The following is an 18,484-nucleotide window of genomic DNA, read 5'->3' on the forward strand; positions in this document are numbered from 1 at the left end:
AATTTAATAACATCCAAAATATTTTTTTATATTAATAAGATAAATATTAAACATAAACATAAAAATACTAAACAAAACATACTAAAAAAAAAACTAAAACCAAATCCTAATTGCCTCCCACTCCGAGACATGCTTGAAATCATGTCCCTCGTCATGACGGTAGTTGATCAGCGCCACCGCCTTCTGATCATCCTCAACAAGGTCCGGCATTTCTGTCTCCACCTTCTTGAAATAGCGGTCAAACCTCTCACATTCCAACCGCACCACCCGAAACCTGGACGATAAGGCGTCCACGCTCCGGTTATGGTCCGGACCACGAAGCCGGGCAAAAATCTGTTGAACCCGAACCCAAAGGCCCCCCTATCCCCGTGGTGGAGGATTAGTCACTGCCTCCTCCCAGGCTTCGCACAAGGCGATGTCGTCAACTTCGGTCCAAGCATTTGCCATGTGAACGGATTGTATTCAAAACAATGAAGAGTTTTTTAACGGGGACGGCGTGGAGAAATGTGGAATGGGGAGGGTTTATATAGTGGGTAATAATGGCAACGGGTGGCTGTTACGTGGGAAGATGAAACGGCAACGGGTGTTATGTATTTTTTTTTCGTTAACTTGTTAGTGAATAACCCATATAAAAAGCCCAAAACAGAATTAAAATTATTAAAAGTGAACGGCCCAAACACATAAACAGCCCAATCAAATTTAAAACACATAATTTTTATTATTACTTAATACAAATTACATAAAAGATATAACATGTAAAAATTACAAACAAAACTTCGCCAAACCGCTAGTAAAGTGATTCAGTTTCATCCACAAAATTTCTCGTCAGGACCCTTTCTCATAACCGCAGAAACGGGTAGTAGAGAAAAAAGCTCGGTCTCCAAGAAAGCAGTCTTCAGATAACTTCACCAAACAGCTGCTTAGAACTTAGAACCTCCCCGAGAGCAAATTGGACAACAAATTTAAAGTTTGGAGTGAATCAAATCTCTTCTTCTGGATTTTGAGTCAAAACGCTTGTAGCAATGATAAAGATGCGTCTTTTGCTCGATAGTTCCATCCGCACTCACTGGGTAAGTAAATGCGGCATATCTGAAGAGAAAGACACTCCAATATGAGAAACAATATCAAAACCGAATTTGATAACTAAAGCGCAGGAACACGTCTTTTACACGATCAGATACGTGTGATTTCATAAATATTTCTTGCCTTTGATACACGAAAACATCTATGATAATCAAGTGAAGAAAGCAAGATAACATTTTCTATAAGATTTAAGTGTGTTAGAGGGATTCGTTTAACAAGCACACAAAAAAAAACAAGTGGGTAAATATATAGTGAGAACATACGGTCATACGGTCAAACGGCTCGACAAACACGTTGACCCGACTCGAACAACACATTGAACCGTCATTAGACAGCTGTACCGGCTCGGATACAGTTCAAACGGCTTGGAGCCAGCTGAAACGGCTCGAACCATGTGTTGAAACGGCCCGGAGCAGCTGTACCGGCTTCGAGCCAGCTGAAACGGCTCGGAGCAGTTGAGACGACACAAACAGTTAATGGAAACGGCTCGGATCCAGCTGTAACGACTCGGCTGGCAGAAGTGGGGTCCATGCGTGTACGGTAACGGCTCGGCTAAATCCAAAGAACACGGCTTGGCTCGTTGAAGGAACTTGGCTAAGATCTTTCTACATGAGCCGATTGTAACGGCTTGGCTAAGATCTTTCCACACTGTCGGACACGTGGCGTTAACTGGTTGCTTCTCAAGCCGTTACAGGCTTTGTCGAACACGTGTAAAACAACGATTGGCTGGCCGTTAACCAAAATTCTTATGCTGTTTCAGGATATTGAAACGGCTCGTCAAGAGGTGTCAGGTGGCCAAATTTAAAAAAACGGCGTTGCAGCGGCCATTTTGGTGATTTCCCCTATATGATGTGAGTTGTAGTGTGTGCTTTGGTTTAATCCCACTCTAGCATGAGCATCTCGCTAAGCAATTTTATAAATTAATTTCTTTGGTTCAAAATAAGAAGCTAAAAACCGGATGGATAAACCTACTAGTTTTAGTTTTAAGTAAATCAGAAAAAAAAAAAAAAAAAAACCGATAGAAATTCTTTTTTTTTTTTTTTTTTTTTGAACGGAACCGATAAACCTACATGTTAGACTAGAGTGAACCGTTGAAGCCACCAGTTTTAAATTTTTTAATGACATCTTTGGTTTCAAAAAAGGTGCCAACCTTGTCGGAAATTATTATTTACCTCGAATACCAACAAGACTTTGATTTTTCATTTACTGCTTCCATGTTCAAACTTCAAATCAATTCCAAATTCTCCATCTCTTTAATACATATTTTTATTTTAAAGGTGTGAATTATTCGCAGATGTTAGGAGATTTAGTATACATTGTTTTAATTGGGTTCATGCTAGAGAGTCCTTACGCACAATAGATCCCTAATTTAAACTCCTTAATGAGGAATCATTATCACCCAGACTCGAACTTGAGACCTGAAAAGGAAAACTCACCTGGACCCACTATATGCAAAACTTAAATACCCGTAACCACCACTAGAGCACTACTGATTGTTTTTAATGCATATTTTTTTAATAATTTAAAGAAATGTATTTCAAAATAGATGGTATTTACTGAGCTACACCAACCAACATCCAAATTGCATTATTCATGCCTTAGTTTATTAGGAAAAAACTATCATTAAGTATCAAAATCACTTCCAATAAGGGAAAACAAGATTGAAGATTCTATAAAAACCCAACTCAACCATTTTATTACTAATATACGGTATAATTTGACGTAAAGAGACCGGTTATTTAACAAGATATCAATTTGGTTTGGTCCAAAACGCATTCTTACCAAAATGTTCTTGGTTGAAATGACTCGTTTAGAAGAAAAAAAGTATCAAAATGAATTCATCCACTATATATATATACCGCCAATATGTCCTGGGGCGTGGGCTTCCTCGAGAACCTGCTGCACATCCTCTCGAGGGGTGGAGAGGATGGCCATTATAGCTATATATATATATATATATATATATATATATATATATATATATATATATATATATATATATATATATATATATATATATATATATATATATACTAGTCGTTTACCCGCGCGATGCGGCGGGAAACATATCACTTAGATTGGTGAGTTTAGGGCTATGTACGGGGCGGTTCGGTTTTGAGCCATAACCAAAAACAAATTCGTGATGCAACGGAAAACACAAAAACTGCACCTTAAGGACTCCATATTCACATTTCTTCTATATTTTCCATCATAGCTTTTGGATACATTCGACTCATACATGAAAGGCCTTATTTCCGATTTAGCTTAACTTTTGATCTATCTATGCCTTGGATGTTTTTGGAAATTTTGAGGTGAGTATGAAGAAAATTTAAGGTTGTTAGATACGTTTAGTCAATCTAATTTAAAAGAACATACGGAATGATAAGGAACAAACATCAAACAACATACTAAATAAGAATGATTTTAGCTTCCAGGTTTGCTACATTAAAAGATTTTATTAAACTAAAAGCTTTAATAGATTAAAAAAAATTGTGCCCCAGAAATCATGCTCAATAAAATTACAATTCTTGACATGCAAATTTAATTTCACCATGCATGATCAAATCACTCATGTTAATAAACATCTAATATAGTATCTAATATAAGGATTCATTCAACTATACAGTCGAATTATATCAAAGAGAGTGATTAACACAGACATTGAAAAAATGAATCTACATGTATTTTTAAAGGTCTCCTAATTTGATACTCACTTCCTTTCAAATGAAAAGGCTTTGTTTTATAAATAATACTAACAATGTTATTAGATGTTAAATTCCTCCACTAATCCCCACTAAACTACCTCTAATCCTACTTCAACTCCAACACTTATACAAGCTACTAAACTTATCTTTCTCTGCACTCACCGAAATGGAAAGTGTCGAGCTAGCTAGTATAGCCTTCAACAGTACTGGAACCATGGCTCAGGAGTTTGGTGTCACACCAGAGACTTCCTCATCAATGGATAGCGATGGAACGGTGTTGCGAGTACCTGCTTTACTTGCAGCCGTTGTGTCTTTCGTCGCTTACCTCTTCTATAGCTGGATCAGCAGCCTTTTCGATCTATTAACTTTTAACACAATCTGAAACAAGACTTAAAACCAATACAAACAAATAATTTAAATTTTGGGTTATTTTGTCTAATCCATTTAATAAACCAGTCATGTTCGAATTCGTCTATTTAACAAGTTTAATTAAATATACAATGTTCAATTATGACATTTTAACTCATTTCATTTCACAAATCTACTCATCATCAATCCATTTACAATTAAAATCGTATATAATATATATAATAAGTTCAACCTGCTAACCAGTTTGTCTTTCTGGTTAATTAGAAGCACTTTATACAACCCTCCCCTCCCCCCCCCCCGCCCAAACTTGGTTAATATAAATGGGTTACACGCATCGTGTTTAAGCTACGTAATTAATAAAGATATTTTTTTGACACAAATAAATACCTGTGTTCGTTTTCTTCAGTCCAGTCCAACCCAATACAATTGTAACCCCTACCTCAAAACAAGTATATATGCACCTCAAATCTGCTTTAAGTTCAAGTCCACAATTCATTAACTAAAAGGGGATAAGCCCATTCCACATCTTCAACAAATGTGGAACCATTATAAGTGCTATTACAAAGTATTATATGAACACACTATCTGACTATCATCAACATGATGCCAACAATAACCAACAACTAAAACACTCAAACTCCCAACATTCTGATCAGTGATTTACATGATCATCACAAGCATGAAAAAGATCCCAAACATTATAAGAATCGTGTTCAGAAGGTTATTCTCTTGATGTCATCGCCTCGAATGGAAATACTCATGAAATGGGTCAAAAATCGGATCAATAGCCACTGTGGCTGTAAGAACCACAGACAAACTAACACCATGTAGTTCACTTGAGACTTCATAACCACTACTGGCCCCACCAAATGTTCCACCAGCAAGCAAAACCGGCATAGTTAGATGTAAAGTTAGAAACCAAGCCAACTAATCACATCATTAATTCGATTAAGTCCAATAACTAAACATGCACAGAAAAAGCACCTTATGACTGTCAAGGCTTTGGTGTTCTGCAGATGATCAAGAAGTCTACCAGGGGAAGCCACCAACAAATTCACTCCCTTAACAAGTCGCTCTGCTTCGCCTCTTCGAGCCACACCACCAACGTGGTAGATATTTTCAGCCATCTGCTATATTTGAAGTATATTATCTTCAGCAACGCTAGCACTGACCCAGTCATCACATGGATTCCATGAGAAATCCGAAATTTTACTTGTATGCCCGCCATGGACAAAAGAGCAATTCGGGTGGCCCATCTACAAGATCATCGTTTGTTTGTTGCTGACCCATAAAAAAGATGAAAGTAAACACCATTATCTAGAAGCAATTAAATTAATTTACTCTTAAAATAAACATAAAATACAACTGCTATATAATGAACATTTCAAATGCGTACATGTTAAGATACCACAACAGGAATCTCCTACCAGCACAACAAGAAGATAAAATCGACTAATTCTGTGGATTCCATCCAACTTGAAACACCTCCTCCTTATGGTAACACAATATAACAATTTAACTGACGCTGTAGGATAAAAAAAAAGACGCTTCAAATAAAATGTATTAAAGAACTACTTGTGAAAACCAAAACTATGGAGATGCGTCTGGAACTTTCGCAAGTCAAACAACTTCACGGTCTTGTCTGTTGGCCCGGTTGCTACAACCCATTCATTAAAAGGGTTGAAAGCTAAGCAGTTAACCTACCCAAAATAATTCAAAAAAAAGATAAATTGATATTGCATAATCACTTTCATAATGATGAGTTGTGCCTACCTCACTTTGGTGAGCTTCTACACTTTGGACAGGTTTCGTAACTGACGGAGACCGGAGATCCGATATGTGCAAGTATCGGTCATGCATTCACATACACAAAATCATGCATTAGTGGTCAACTAACACGACCCGTTTCAAACAGCTCATTTCATCAACGCGGACACATTAGCGGCATAGAGTCTCTCCATTGGTTATCCAGCGCAGAAAACTATCTGAATATCCCTTGAACATTAAATTCTAGGTCATCATCCGTTGCAGTAGTAAGTTTGCTGCCGCTCCCGCTCCCCTAATATACAAACACCACATTACATCTCATAAAGAAAGAAAAAAACGTGATTAACAATATTAACATGGAGTTGTCAAGTTAAATGATTATCCTAAACTGACCTTGATACTGGATTCGCTGGTGGATGAAGTCGTCTCTTCTACAATCATATTAGGACTTCATATAATCAGATTTCAACTACCCAGATCAGATGACTCATTTGTAAATAACCCAAATTGAATTACTCTGTCTCCGGTTTCCTTGTAAGATGGCATCCATCTGCAGTGGCGGAACCAGAACATTTTAATAGGGGGGTCATCATCATAAGTTTATTTTCTTTACATGTTAAAAATTAGGGGTCCATTTTATGTTTGTTTCTTTAAAACTCTGATTTTCTATATAAAAATTCAATGAATTCTGGTGATTGGAGGGTCAACTGACCCTCTTGACCCCCCTCTGGTTCCGCCCCTGTCCATCCGCAACCACCTGCTACAGTGGATCCAAAGTGCGTTGTATAACTTTAAGAAATGTACCATCTGATCCAACAAAATAGAAGCGATTACTTTTGCAGTTTTGAAATAGTAAGTTAATCAGTAGATTGAGTTTAGTTAGTACCTTGGGCAGCTACATGTTGCACAAATATGTAAACCCCACCTGGTTTAATAACATATTGATGGAGATTAGAAAGAATCATATACCAGGGGTCACCCAGATACATTCCAAAAAAAAACATAAATAAATCAACTAAAATTCGTAATATATTAACAATAATCATCAAATAATCTAAAAATAAATCAACTAAATGCTCATTCTATTCCCACCCCCCCCTATTTACTAATTACACCCCTTCTATCAAAAACATCACATCCATCAATCATTTGGTTTTTGTTTTTAGCCTGTTTTGTCTTTTTGTTGTCTTTTTTTATTTATTTATTTAATTATTAGTTATTTAGTATTTGTTTATTATTTAATTAGTTAGTATTATTATTATTATTATTATTATTATATTTATTATTATTAGTAGTAGTAATGATATAGTATTTATTATTAGTTTTTATTGTTATAATTTATCAAATTATATTTATAGCTGTAACAAAAGCTATATAAAAATAAGTACTTTTTTACAAAATTATTATCATTTAATAATTTACATACCGAGGTTTAATCTATACTCCCCCCAAATGTAGCAGGTTGTGCTATCCAAGACTTATACATATTTTGACGTGATTCAAATATATTCTCCCAGCCAGCTGCATCATTTTCTCTCATTAATTTCCATAGGTTGTTTGTGCTGGCAATTGGATACTCTCCTTGCAATTCTACCATTATAAAATGGTTACCATTCACGTGTGCAATTGTAATTATTTTTTTTTTCTGGGAACTCGTGAGGGCCTCTCCAAAGCGAAAAACAAGTAGAACTGTTTCTTTTTTCTTGAGATAAAAAATGAACGATCACATTAAACTTGTTCGCAATCAAGAATCCTGCCTCTGGCATAATCAAGACACGTAGCCATTTTTAGCTTTCGATATTTTAGTCACAATAGCGTAACCAAGACTACGTCCGGTGTTTCTAACCCATTCCATCAACTCTTCACGAGACTTGAACACCTAAAAGTGAACTAATATTAGTTACAAAATATTAGGTGAACAAGCTTGAGTAGTTACAAAATATATATTATCCAAACAAACTCATTTAAACTAAAACAAGACCCTTAACCTAGCTAGATTATATAACTAAGTTGAAACTTGAAACATGGGAATTAAAAACTATACCTGATCTGTTGAAAATCCAGACATCTCTTTAACTGTAGAGAGCGAAGGCTACTACCGAAGCTCCTCTTTTAAAGGGTCATAAAGCTTAAAGAAAAGTAGGATCTCCTTCTTAGTTTTCACAGGTAGGGGAACTGGCTATGAATCCTACATCAAAAAAGAAGTAAGTGAAACTAATAGCATAATTTTTTTATATAACAATGTAATAAAGAGTTAAAGGTGTACGACTATACATGAATGCATATCAATAATTTGAGGCACCAATAATATGATCATTTTACACGTTTTTTTTTCAATTTTAATAATAATAATAATAATAATAATAATAATAATAATAATAATAATAATAATAATACTAATAGTAAGTAATAATAATAACAAAAAGACACTAAAATATAATAAAAAGACAACAAAAAGACAAAAAACAAAAAGCAAAGGATTGATGGATGGATTGATAGATGTGATGTTTTTATAGGGGGTGTAATTAGTAAATAGGGGGGGTGTGTATAGTATCACCCTCAACTAAAATGCAAAGTACTTACGGTGAGGGTCAATAGAGATCTGAAATTACCAAGGCTTGTGTCATCGTCTTCCACCCACAACCACTATCTTTGAGGAACCTAACACATATCTGAAAGTATTACACACAAACAAAAAAGGTAGATCGACTCAAATAACAAACAAAGTAGGTAGACATGATTGTTACCCTTTTTGACAGAGATGGCAGTCCAGCACGCCGGAACCCTAATCGTCTTACCGGAAGCCATTTAAAGAGGATCTTTGTGTTTCTACAAAACAAAATTAAAGTAAAAAACATTAAAAAAATAACCAAAACTGAATAAACAAAATACATACAATCTCAACAATGGGGTCAAATTTATGCAAAAGATTACCGCTGGTACACGCAGCAGAGTTCATCAAACCTTCATAAACCCTAGAGCATCCATTATCTCGGCTTGGATTCCGACTGGAATCTCTGAAGAAACGTGACACATTCCTTAAACCATGACCTACAAAAAAAGGCGATCCATGTCACAACACAAACAAATGTGAGTGAAATCCATTGAAAGAATGAGAAATAGTGTTCAAAATCAAAACGCGGCGTCACTTACCCTTGACGAAGGTAGCAATAACACCAAAAATACCCTAAATCAGAACTGAGAGGTCATAATCTTCATAGATATGGTGAAATTTTCATGGTGGAAAACCCTAGATCTGGAATCGCCAGAGAGAGAGGAGCATGGAAGCGGGCGATTTTGAAATGTTTTGAAATGGTGAAACCCTAATGTATATCCGGTGTTTTTTATTAGAGGGGTATAAGTGGAAAGTGAAGTTTTTTGGTGCTTAAAAGACTTGTACATCATGCTTTAGGGGTGTTTTAAGGAAATTTCAATGACCTTAAGAAGTCCTTTGGATATGTATATTATATATAGTATAGATATATAGGGTAGGGTTCATGAGTGAACAATGATTTATTTGTGAACAAAATGAACTTATCCTGACCATTGATTTTGTAGATCTAAATTTTTTCTTTAGGGGCAAGATTGTAATTATCATTTGTAACTTACATGGATTTAATAGACACAAGGGTATAATTGTATTTTTTTTATCTTCATTTAATTAATTGATTTTTTTCTCTCTCCTGATTTCTCTTTCCAATTAAAAGAATATTTAATTACATTCTCTATACCTTTTTTCTCTCACATATTACCTAACTTAATATTTGATAATTTAAAAAAATATAAACATTATCAGATATTGTTCCATCTATAACACGATTAAAAATATTTAATTACATTCTCTATACATATATGTATTAGATCAATGTTTGATGAAAAGATGTATAGTGGAAACAATATGTAGTAATACACAAGTGTATAAGTCTGGTATATATCGACATGTATACACTATGTACTTGACTAATACACAGGTGTATACATCTGGTATATACCGACCTGTATACACATATGTACTTGAATAATACACAACTGTATAAATCTGGTTTATACCGACCTGTGGAAACAAGATGTAATAATACACAAGTGTATAACTCTTGTATATACTGACTTGTATACACATATGTTAAAAAACATAATTTAATTAGGTTTAATTTTTCATTTTAAAAGGAACATAAGAGTTTATTTAAAAAAAATTAGCCATTCAATCTCTTATAAACAAACTAATGGAGAAATAATCAAAAATGAGAGAGAGAGAGAGAGAGAGAGAGAGAGAGAGAGAGTTAACAGATGAGAAAATTAAAGGATTTTAATTAAAAGTACTTGGCTAATGTCAATCTTACCCTATTAATCTAAAAAATGATCAAAGGCCAAGATTAGTTCACACAGTTCACTCTCAAGAAGTTGTTCACTCATGAACCTAATCCTATATATATATATAGGATACCGCTAAAATGAAAACCACCTCCAGTTGTAAGAACCGCGAGAACCAGTTCCTAACCACTAGATCAACAAAATGGATGGATGAGATTAAAAGTAACTAAAATTAATATTAAATACATTTTGTCTTATAATGTCTTTAATATTTTAAATCAAAAGGGTAGTTTAGTAAAATTACTCTTTTTTGTCTTTTTGTCTTTATTACTTTTTTGTTTTATTATATTACTTTTTATTTCTTAAAAAGAATTTTTGTTATTAAAAGTATTTTTAAATTCAATTTTTTTTAACAAAGACAATTTTTTTGCGCGCCGGTTTTTACACGCCGTTTTTACGCCCGAGCTTTTTCACGCATCGTTTTTTAACGGGTCGTTTTTGCACGTCGTTTTTACCCTCGGCTTTTTCAAGCGTCGTTTTTTTAACGCGCCGTTTTTTACGTCCCGTTTTAACGCGACGTTTTTTACGTCCCATTTTTTTTCGCGGCGTTTGTATGCGCCGCATTCGCGCCCCTTGTTTAGGCGCCGTTTATCACTCGATTTTTTACGTTTTACAACTTACGTAGAAAAAGTTTTGCGTTTTACGTTTTACTTTAAAAAGTTTAAGTTTTACGTTTTACATTAAAAAGTTTACGTTTTAGGTTAAACTTTTTACACTTTTTACGTTTTACGTTAACTTTTTACGTTTTACGTAAAACTTTTTACGTTTTACGTTAAAATTTTTACGTTTTACGTTAAACTTTTTACGTTTTACATTTTTACGTTTTGCGTTTTTACGTTTTATGTTAAACTTTTTACGCTTTACGTTTTACGTTAAACTTTTTACGTTTTACGTTTTATGTTAAACTTTTTACGTTTTACGTAAAACTTTTTACGCTTTACGTTTTATATTAAACTTTTTACATTAAACTTTTTACGTTTTACGCTAAAAAGTTTACGGTTTAATTTTTTTTTACAAAAACTTTTTTATGCAAAATGAACGCACCCAGAAATCACAAACTCGGTAGGTGTCTCAAATAGATTGTTATCATCATCGATTGGGGAAAAAAACCGACAACATAAAAAACAAAGTGTATCTCGAAAAAAAAACGGGGCTTGGCTCAGATTTTCCGATAATCAAAAGGCTGCAAAGTGGGGTTGCAGTTTCAAAAACCTACCCTCCACCATCCTTGTCGCGCCATCGTCATCAAAATCTACGTTTTTTTTTGCATCATCGACCGCCCATTCCATCAACGGCAAAACGAGATCTGGAGACCAACAACATCAAAACAATGTCATCAAAATGGCAGTAGCAACAAAATGGCAGTAGCAACAAACCCAAAAGAAATAGCATTCACATACTTATCAAAATGCCTCCGGTAATCACTTAATTTATAAAGAAATAAATAAATTTAAGAGATGACGTGAACTGATGATACCAACATCAACCACAACAGGCCCCTGAATAAGAAAGAAAAAAAAAAGTAAAAAGTAAAAGGATTTATGAAAAGCAGACAGATCTTGAAACCAGACCCACCTTCTCTTCGTTCAAATCTTTACAAAAATCACCCCCACAAAAAACCCTAATCCAAAAAAGATCAAGAACTCAAAAAAGTAAAACCCACTTGAGATGTAGTGACCGCCGCCGAAAACACCCACCGCCCATCTACCACCGTCGCCGTCACAGGTGTGGGTGACCCACCACCACCGCCTTCATCCACCGTCACCGACACCCCGCCGCAAAAAAAAAAAAACACCGAGAGATGAAGATGGATCTGAGAGATTTGAGGGTGGTTGTGGGAGGCGGAGAAGGGTGGGCATGAGGGGACGTTTGGCATCACCGTCGCCGGAGAAACGAGGGGGCGCCTCCGTCACAGGTGATAGGGGTGTGGTTGTGGGTGACCGGCCAGAGGTCCGCCGTCACCGGTGATCAGGAACCCAAGGGTTTTCGTAACCTCTTTCTCGATCTTTGTAACCACACTGGTTTCAATTCTTGATTTTAAGAGAGAGGTGAGAGCTTTTCTTTGTTGCTGGTAAAAAAAAAAGAGAGAGGTGAGAGATGATGGTGGTTATGATTTGATATTAGGAGAGAGGTGAGAGATGAGGGTATTAAAGACAGACATAGAAACCACTCCCAGTTGTAAGAACCGTGAGAACCACTCTCAACCAATCAGACTTTGCCAACTAAAAGAGTATTTTTAGTCTTTTACCCCAAATGTCAAATCCCTCACTCTCTCTCTCCATTTAATGCCCCTGACATTCAATCTATTTATACATTCTCTATTTAATATTAACACCCCCAAAATGTTTCCATTATCTCTTTTAAAACACCCACAACACAAAAGAAGCATAACACATTCGATCCATCTGATGTTAAGTTTGAAGTTCAATCCATTTGATGACAAGGTTTTCTTCAACAAACAGCCATAACACAGAAACAGCAGCGGGTGGTGGCGCCCGACGGCAAGAGAGAGAGAGAGAGAGAGAGAGAGAGAGAGAGAGAGAGCAGAAGAAAGAGAGAATGGTGGTGGCAGCAGTCGGCAGAGCCGTCTCCGGGTGAAACTGTTTCGGCACCGGTAACCAGCCGACAACACCCCCTAAAGACGTGGTAGATGGTGGGTGACCTCTGGTTCCCTCCGCCGTCGTCTCTGGTTCCCTCCTTCTCTTTCTCCGTCTCCGGTGTATGCCGCCGCCGTCTCCGGTTCCCTCCGCCGCCATCTCCGGTTCCCTCCTTCTCCTTCGCCGTCTCCGGTGGTGCCAAGACGTGGTGGATGGTGGGTGACCGGGACGATCGTGGTGGATGGTGGGTGAGCGTCTTGGTGGTTGGTTGCTTACCTGAACCCTAGGTGTTTGCTTGTTTCCCCCAGATGGTGTTTGCTTGTTTTGGGATTTTGGTCTGCTACCAAGCCTGAATGGTAAGTTGTGGGAGTTTGATATGTTTTTTGATTTTTTGGCAGTTTGATATGTGTTTCTTTGATGATATGTGTTTCTTGCTGGTGCTTTTTTGAACTTTTGATGATAGGTTTTTGATTTTTTGGCAGTTTGATATGTGTTTCTCTCTCTATGAGAAATGGTGGGTGTTTGATCTGTGTTCTTGATTCTATGGTGATTTTGAACAGTAAACTATGTGGGTGTTTGATCTGTGTTCTTGATGCGTTGAATCTAATGGTTTTTTGATATGTTGGGGGTTTTGATTTGTGTTCTTTGAATATGTGGGTTTTGATACGATCGATTTGGGTGGCGATGATGAAAAAAAAAACATAGATTTTGATGACGATGGCGCGGCAAGGATGGCGGACGGTAGGTTTTTTGAACCTACAACCCCACTTTTGCAGCATTTTGTTTATCGGATAATTTGAGCCAAACCCCGTTTTTTTCGATATACACTTTGTTTTGATGTTGTTAGTTTTTTTATTTTTCCCTCTAGTCGATGATGATAACAATATATCTGAGACACCTCCCGAGTTTGCGATTTCTGTGTGCGTTCGTTTTTGCGTAAAAAAGTTTTTTTTTTTTTAAAAAAAAGTTAAACCGTAAACTTTTTAATGTAAACCGTAAACTTTTTAACGTAAAAACGTAAAACGTAAAAAGTTTTACTTAAAACGTAAAAAGTTTAAAATTTTTAACGTAAAACGTAAAAAGTGTACAAAAAGGGCGCGTTAAAAAAAGTGAAAAAAACGGCGCGTTAAAATGGCGTGTAAAAACGCGTAAAAAACGGCGCGTTAAAAAAAACGACGTGGAAAAACGGCGCGTTTAAAAAAACGACGCTTGAAAAAACGGCGCGTATAAACGCGTAAAAAACGGCGCGTAAAAAAACTTCGGAAAAACGGCGCGTTAAAAAAACGCCGATTGAGAAAAACGACGCCTTAAAAAAACGACGCGTTAAAAAACGGCGCGTAAAAAAAGGTGCGTTTAAAAACGGCGTTAAAAACAGCGCGTCAAAAAAACGTAAAACTTAAATTGTAAAAAGTATAAAAATCATTTAAAAAATATCTGAATTTAAAAATGTTTTTAATAAAGAAATTATGTTTAAAAAATAAAAGTAATAAAAAGTAATTAATGAATAGGACAAAAAGGCAATTAAATATAATATATATAAAAAGACAAAAAAAGTAATTTTACTTAAATACCATTTTCAATTAAAATATTAAAGACATAATAAGAAAAAAATACTTTATATTATTTTTTAATACTTTTAATCTCATCCATCCATCATCTTGATCTAATGGCTAGAAAGTGGTTCACGCAGTTCTTACAACTGGATGTGGTTTTCATTTTAGCGGTCCCCTATATATATATATATATATATATATATAGTGGAGAGTTCAAATGAGAAGAAATTACAAATTAAGAATAAAAAGAATAAAGGATACAAACGTAATTTAAACAAATCATTTAATGAGTCTATTATTTATTTTTGCTATTTAAATTAATGAACTCTAATCATTTAATGAGTTTATCTTATAAAATAGTTATGCACCTTACACAATAAAAATAATCTTGCACATGATCTTACATATTACGTTTCCTACACCGTTAAAAACTATGTTTTGGTGTAGGGTACAAAATGTGTAGGACTTCAACACTTTTAAATAATTTTTCGACTCATAATAAAATATGTGTAGGACATAACACCTTTAAATAATTTTGTCACTCCTAATAAAATTAATGTAGGATCCAACACATTAATGGTGGTGAAGGAGAAAATTATGGTGGCATTAGTGAGACTTTTGTAACTCTTCAAAATATTTATTAGTATTCTGTATCAAATTATCTATACTACCTTTAGTAATTAAAGCATTAATTAAAAGTGGATAAAAATAATATCTTAATTCTCAACCATTGATCAAAAAAATATAGGGTCTAGATTAATTTATTTTTCTTCTTTCAAGAGCATTCTTCTCAAATGAACCTCACTCTATATATATATATATATATAGGGAGAGGATCATGAGAAAACTAGATATAAATGAGAAAACTAGAAAACTAACTAAAATCCACTAAAAAGGAGAGGGAGGGAGACTTTTAATGAAGGAGGGGGGACTTTTAATGAAGGAGGGGTAAAATTGGAACAAAAAATATATAAATTTTCAAACATTTCCCATTTCTCCATACGTTATCATTTTAAAACAAAAATGGCACCATAAGATCACAAATTTTCTTATCTTTCATTCAAGTATATTCGAGCATATTTTTTATGACATAAAAAAAGATTTATGGTGTCGTCTTGTTTTCTCCACTATTATTATAGTAGTGCACATGTGCAATGTAACATGTACTACAATTGCATTACATGCTTAAAATTAGCTTTTTGAGTCTAGTTTAGCTTTTAGGGTTAGTTTTTTTGGAGGTTTAGGATTAGGATTAGGTTTTTGGGTGTGGGGGGAGGGGGGGTTTAGGTTTTTTTTTTGGGGGTGGGGGGGGGGGGTTTAGGTTTTTTTTTCGGGTTTATGTTTAGGGTTTAGTTTTAGGTTTTTGGGGGGTGGGGGTGGGGGGTTTAGGTTTTTGGGGGGTGGGGGTGGGGGGTTTAGGTTTTTGGGGGGTGGGGGAGGGGGGTTTAGGTTTTTTTTTTGGGGGGGGGGGTGGGGGGTTTAGGTTTTTTTCGGGTTTATGTTTAGGGTTTTGTTTTAGGTTTTTGGGGGGTGGGGGGGGGTTAGGTTTTTGGGGGGGTGAGGGTGGGGGGTGGGGGGTTAGGCTTTTGGTGGGAGGGTGAATTTAGGTTTTGGGGTGGTGGGGGTGGGGGGGGTTTAGGTTTTTGGGGGGTGTCGGTGGGTGGTGGGTTAAGTGGTTTAGGCTTTCCGTATTAGTACACATGTGCAGTACAACAAAATTTTTTTTTTTTTTTTTTTTTTTTTTGAAAATTTTTTTCCATACATATAAAGTAGCGATTTTTTATTAAAAAATTGTAAAAAAAAAAAAATTTTTTTGGTATTTTTTTTGGTTTTTTTTAGGTTTTTTAGTTAGTTTTTTGGTTTTCTCATTTAAACTAGTTTTCTCATGATCCATCCCCTATATATATATATATATATAGGGTTAGGATCATGAGTGAACAACATCTTTGTTTGTGAACAGAGTGAACTCATCTTGGCCCTTGATCTAGTTTAAAGAATATAAGGGTAAGATTGTCATTACCATTTAAATTTAATTAGGAATTTAATTTTAATCTAAATTTGAATGTGATTTAAAATATAGGTTTCCATGTAACTGCCCTACAATCTTGCAATCTATAGCATGTGATCATATATTTGAATTCAAGATTCACAAAAAAAAGTTGGCATCCAAATTCTCATTTTCAATCGACAATATCCTTCTTCTTTAAAAATATGCATTTATTTAATTCAGATGTTTTTTTTTTCATTTTAGTACTCATATCATATCATGTGTTTTTTTATAATGGTTAGACTATTGATTAATCACATTTATATTGTATAGCCACTTATGTAGTATTACACCTTGTCCAAAACATCAAATTTTGTATGAATACATAAACATAGGATTGAGTGATAACCATATGTATGATGAGGATTTTTAATATGTCGTGTCTTATACAAGCCAAAATCTCCAAACAATAAAGTACACAAACAATACATAAACAAAAAGATACTTAACCAAAACAAAACATTTAGTTAAATAAATACGCAACCATATAATCAAAAATATAACATCCTCTAAAACAAAGTACCATCAAGATAAACAAAAGTCTAACAACTTCCAAACCAAAAAAACCAGTATTTTCAAAACCAGTTTCATGTACCAAAATAGAAAAATAAATCTAGGTAACAAAAGACTTCTTAGCCTTATCATATTCTTCTGCTCCAGCCATTATTCTATCATTGTGCTTGTTTGCATTTGATGTCCCTAGCCGCATAACATATTTTTTCCGTAGTAGCGTCCACTTCGCTTTACTTCGTCATAGCCAGTGTTACATAACACATATTCCTCCTACATTACATGTTACCCAAAACCGACATATGTGTGCGAAATATTCATTCACTTGTATAACGAAATGTATTTAACCTAATACTTAGAAAGCAATCTGTGTGGCAGAAAAGGTAGTTGTGGTCATCACGTTCTCTTAACCTCCTCATAATTTAGCATAGAAGCAAAAAAAATTGACAATCGCAGGACCAATAGCATACTAGGTTGTAGATTTTTCATATACAAATGAAGCAACCCGATTCCAACTTCAGCTTCAAACATCATTTTCCTGCATATACACAGATGTACAACATCTTTTACCTTCGTGTATCAAGAGACACACTAGTGTATAATAGTACGTAAACAGATGTACAACAGTATGTACACTTGTGTACAACACTACGTACACTTGTATACAACAGTACATACCCCTGTATACAACATTATGTACACATGTGGACAACGCAAATACACATGCGTATAAACCATCACAAATACATAAAAAAAACTAGTTAATGTCTGGGATTACACAGGTACACTCAAAATCAAGCTTACACGATTCAATAATACTCAACGACGATATGATATAAGTTTAAGAACTGCACTATTACACCAAAAAATACAAAACAAAATCTAAAAATATTTGCACCAAAATCCAGCAACTTATACACACTATATTGAACAATTTAATTTTTTTTTAAACAAACTATGAACTACAAACCCTAGATTTAAAATGAATCAAAAAGGGGAAAAACAGTGAAATCTATACACAATCGGACACAAAACAAAGCAAGAAGAAACCATTATATGCATTATTATATACCTTGATTAGCCACCAGAAGTAGAATCACGGTAGAAGGATGATATTCATCGGCATCAGAATCGTAGTCGAGTTACTCTTTATATAGAGAAAGAGATAGAAAGAGAGAAGGAATTTTGTTATTATTCCGGTGAATGAATGAGCCGATATATAGCAAACCTTATCAATCGACGGTGGGAGCTACTAATCGCCGGTGGAATTAAATGAAAGAGAGAAGAAATTTGGTTCTAAAAACTGAAGGTGCGATGATTAAGGGATCAAAAATTTCAAAGATATGATATGCCTCTTCAGTTCCCAAGTTCCAATGTTTATTTTGATAGAGATTTACTCTAATACCCCTATTAATACGAAAATTTGATATAATAATTAAAGGAATGCCATTACTATTTTTTCTCATCATCTACTAATCTAAT

General features: G+C 34.9%; 2 long non-coding RNA genes across 2 annotated transcripts; both read right to left on the minus strand.

The window, feature by feature from the left end:
- Positions 1 to 693: 693 nt before the first annotated feature.
- Positions 694 to 1,502, minus strand: LOC110896801. The gene is made up of 2 exons (XR_002568175.1): positions 1,347 to 1,502; positions 694 to 1,089 (listed from the first exon to the last, which is right to left on the minus strand). It is a non-coding gene; the product is annotated as an uncharacterized LOC110896801 (long non-coding RNA).
- A 7,011-nt stretch (positions 1,503 to 8,513) lies between these two features.
- LOC110896802 lies at positions 8,514 to 9,134 on the minus strand. The gene is made up of 3 exons (XR_002568176.2): positions 9,078 to 9,134; positions 8,889 to 8,975; positions 8,514 to 8,753 (listed from the first exon to the last, which is right to left on the minus strand). It is a non-coding gene; the product is annotated as an uncharacterized LOC110896802 (long non-coding RNA).
- Positions 9,135 to 18,484: the final 9,350 nt, after the last annotated feature.

This window comes from Helianthus annuus, chromosome 12 (assembly GCF_002127325.2).
Source record: "Helianthus annuus cultivar XRQ/B chromosome 12, HanXRQr2.0-SUNRISE, whole genome shotgun sequence".
NCBI lineage: Eukaryota > Viridiplantae > Streptophyta > Magnoliopsida > Asterales > Asteraceae > Helianthus > Helianthus annuus.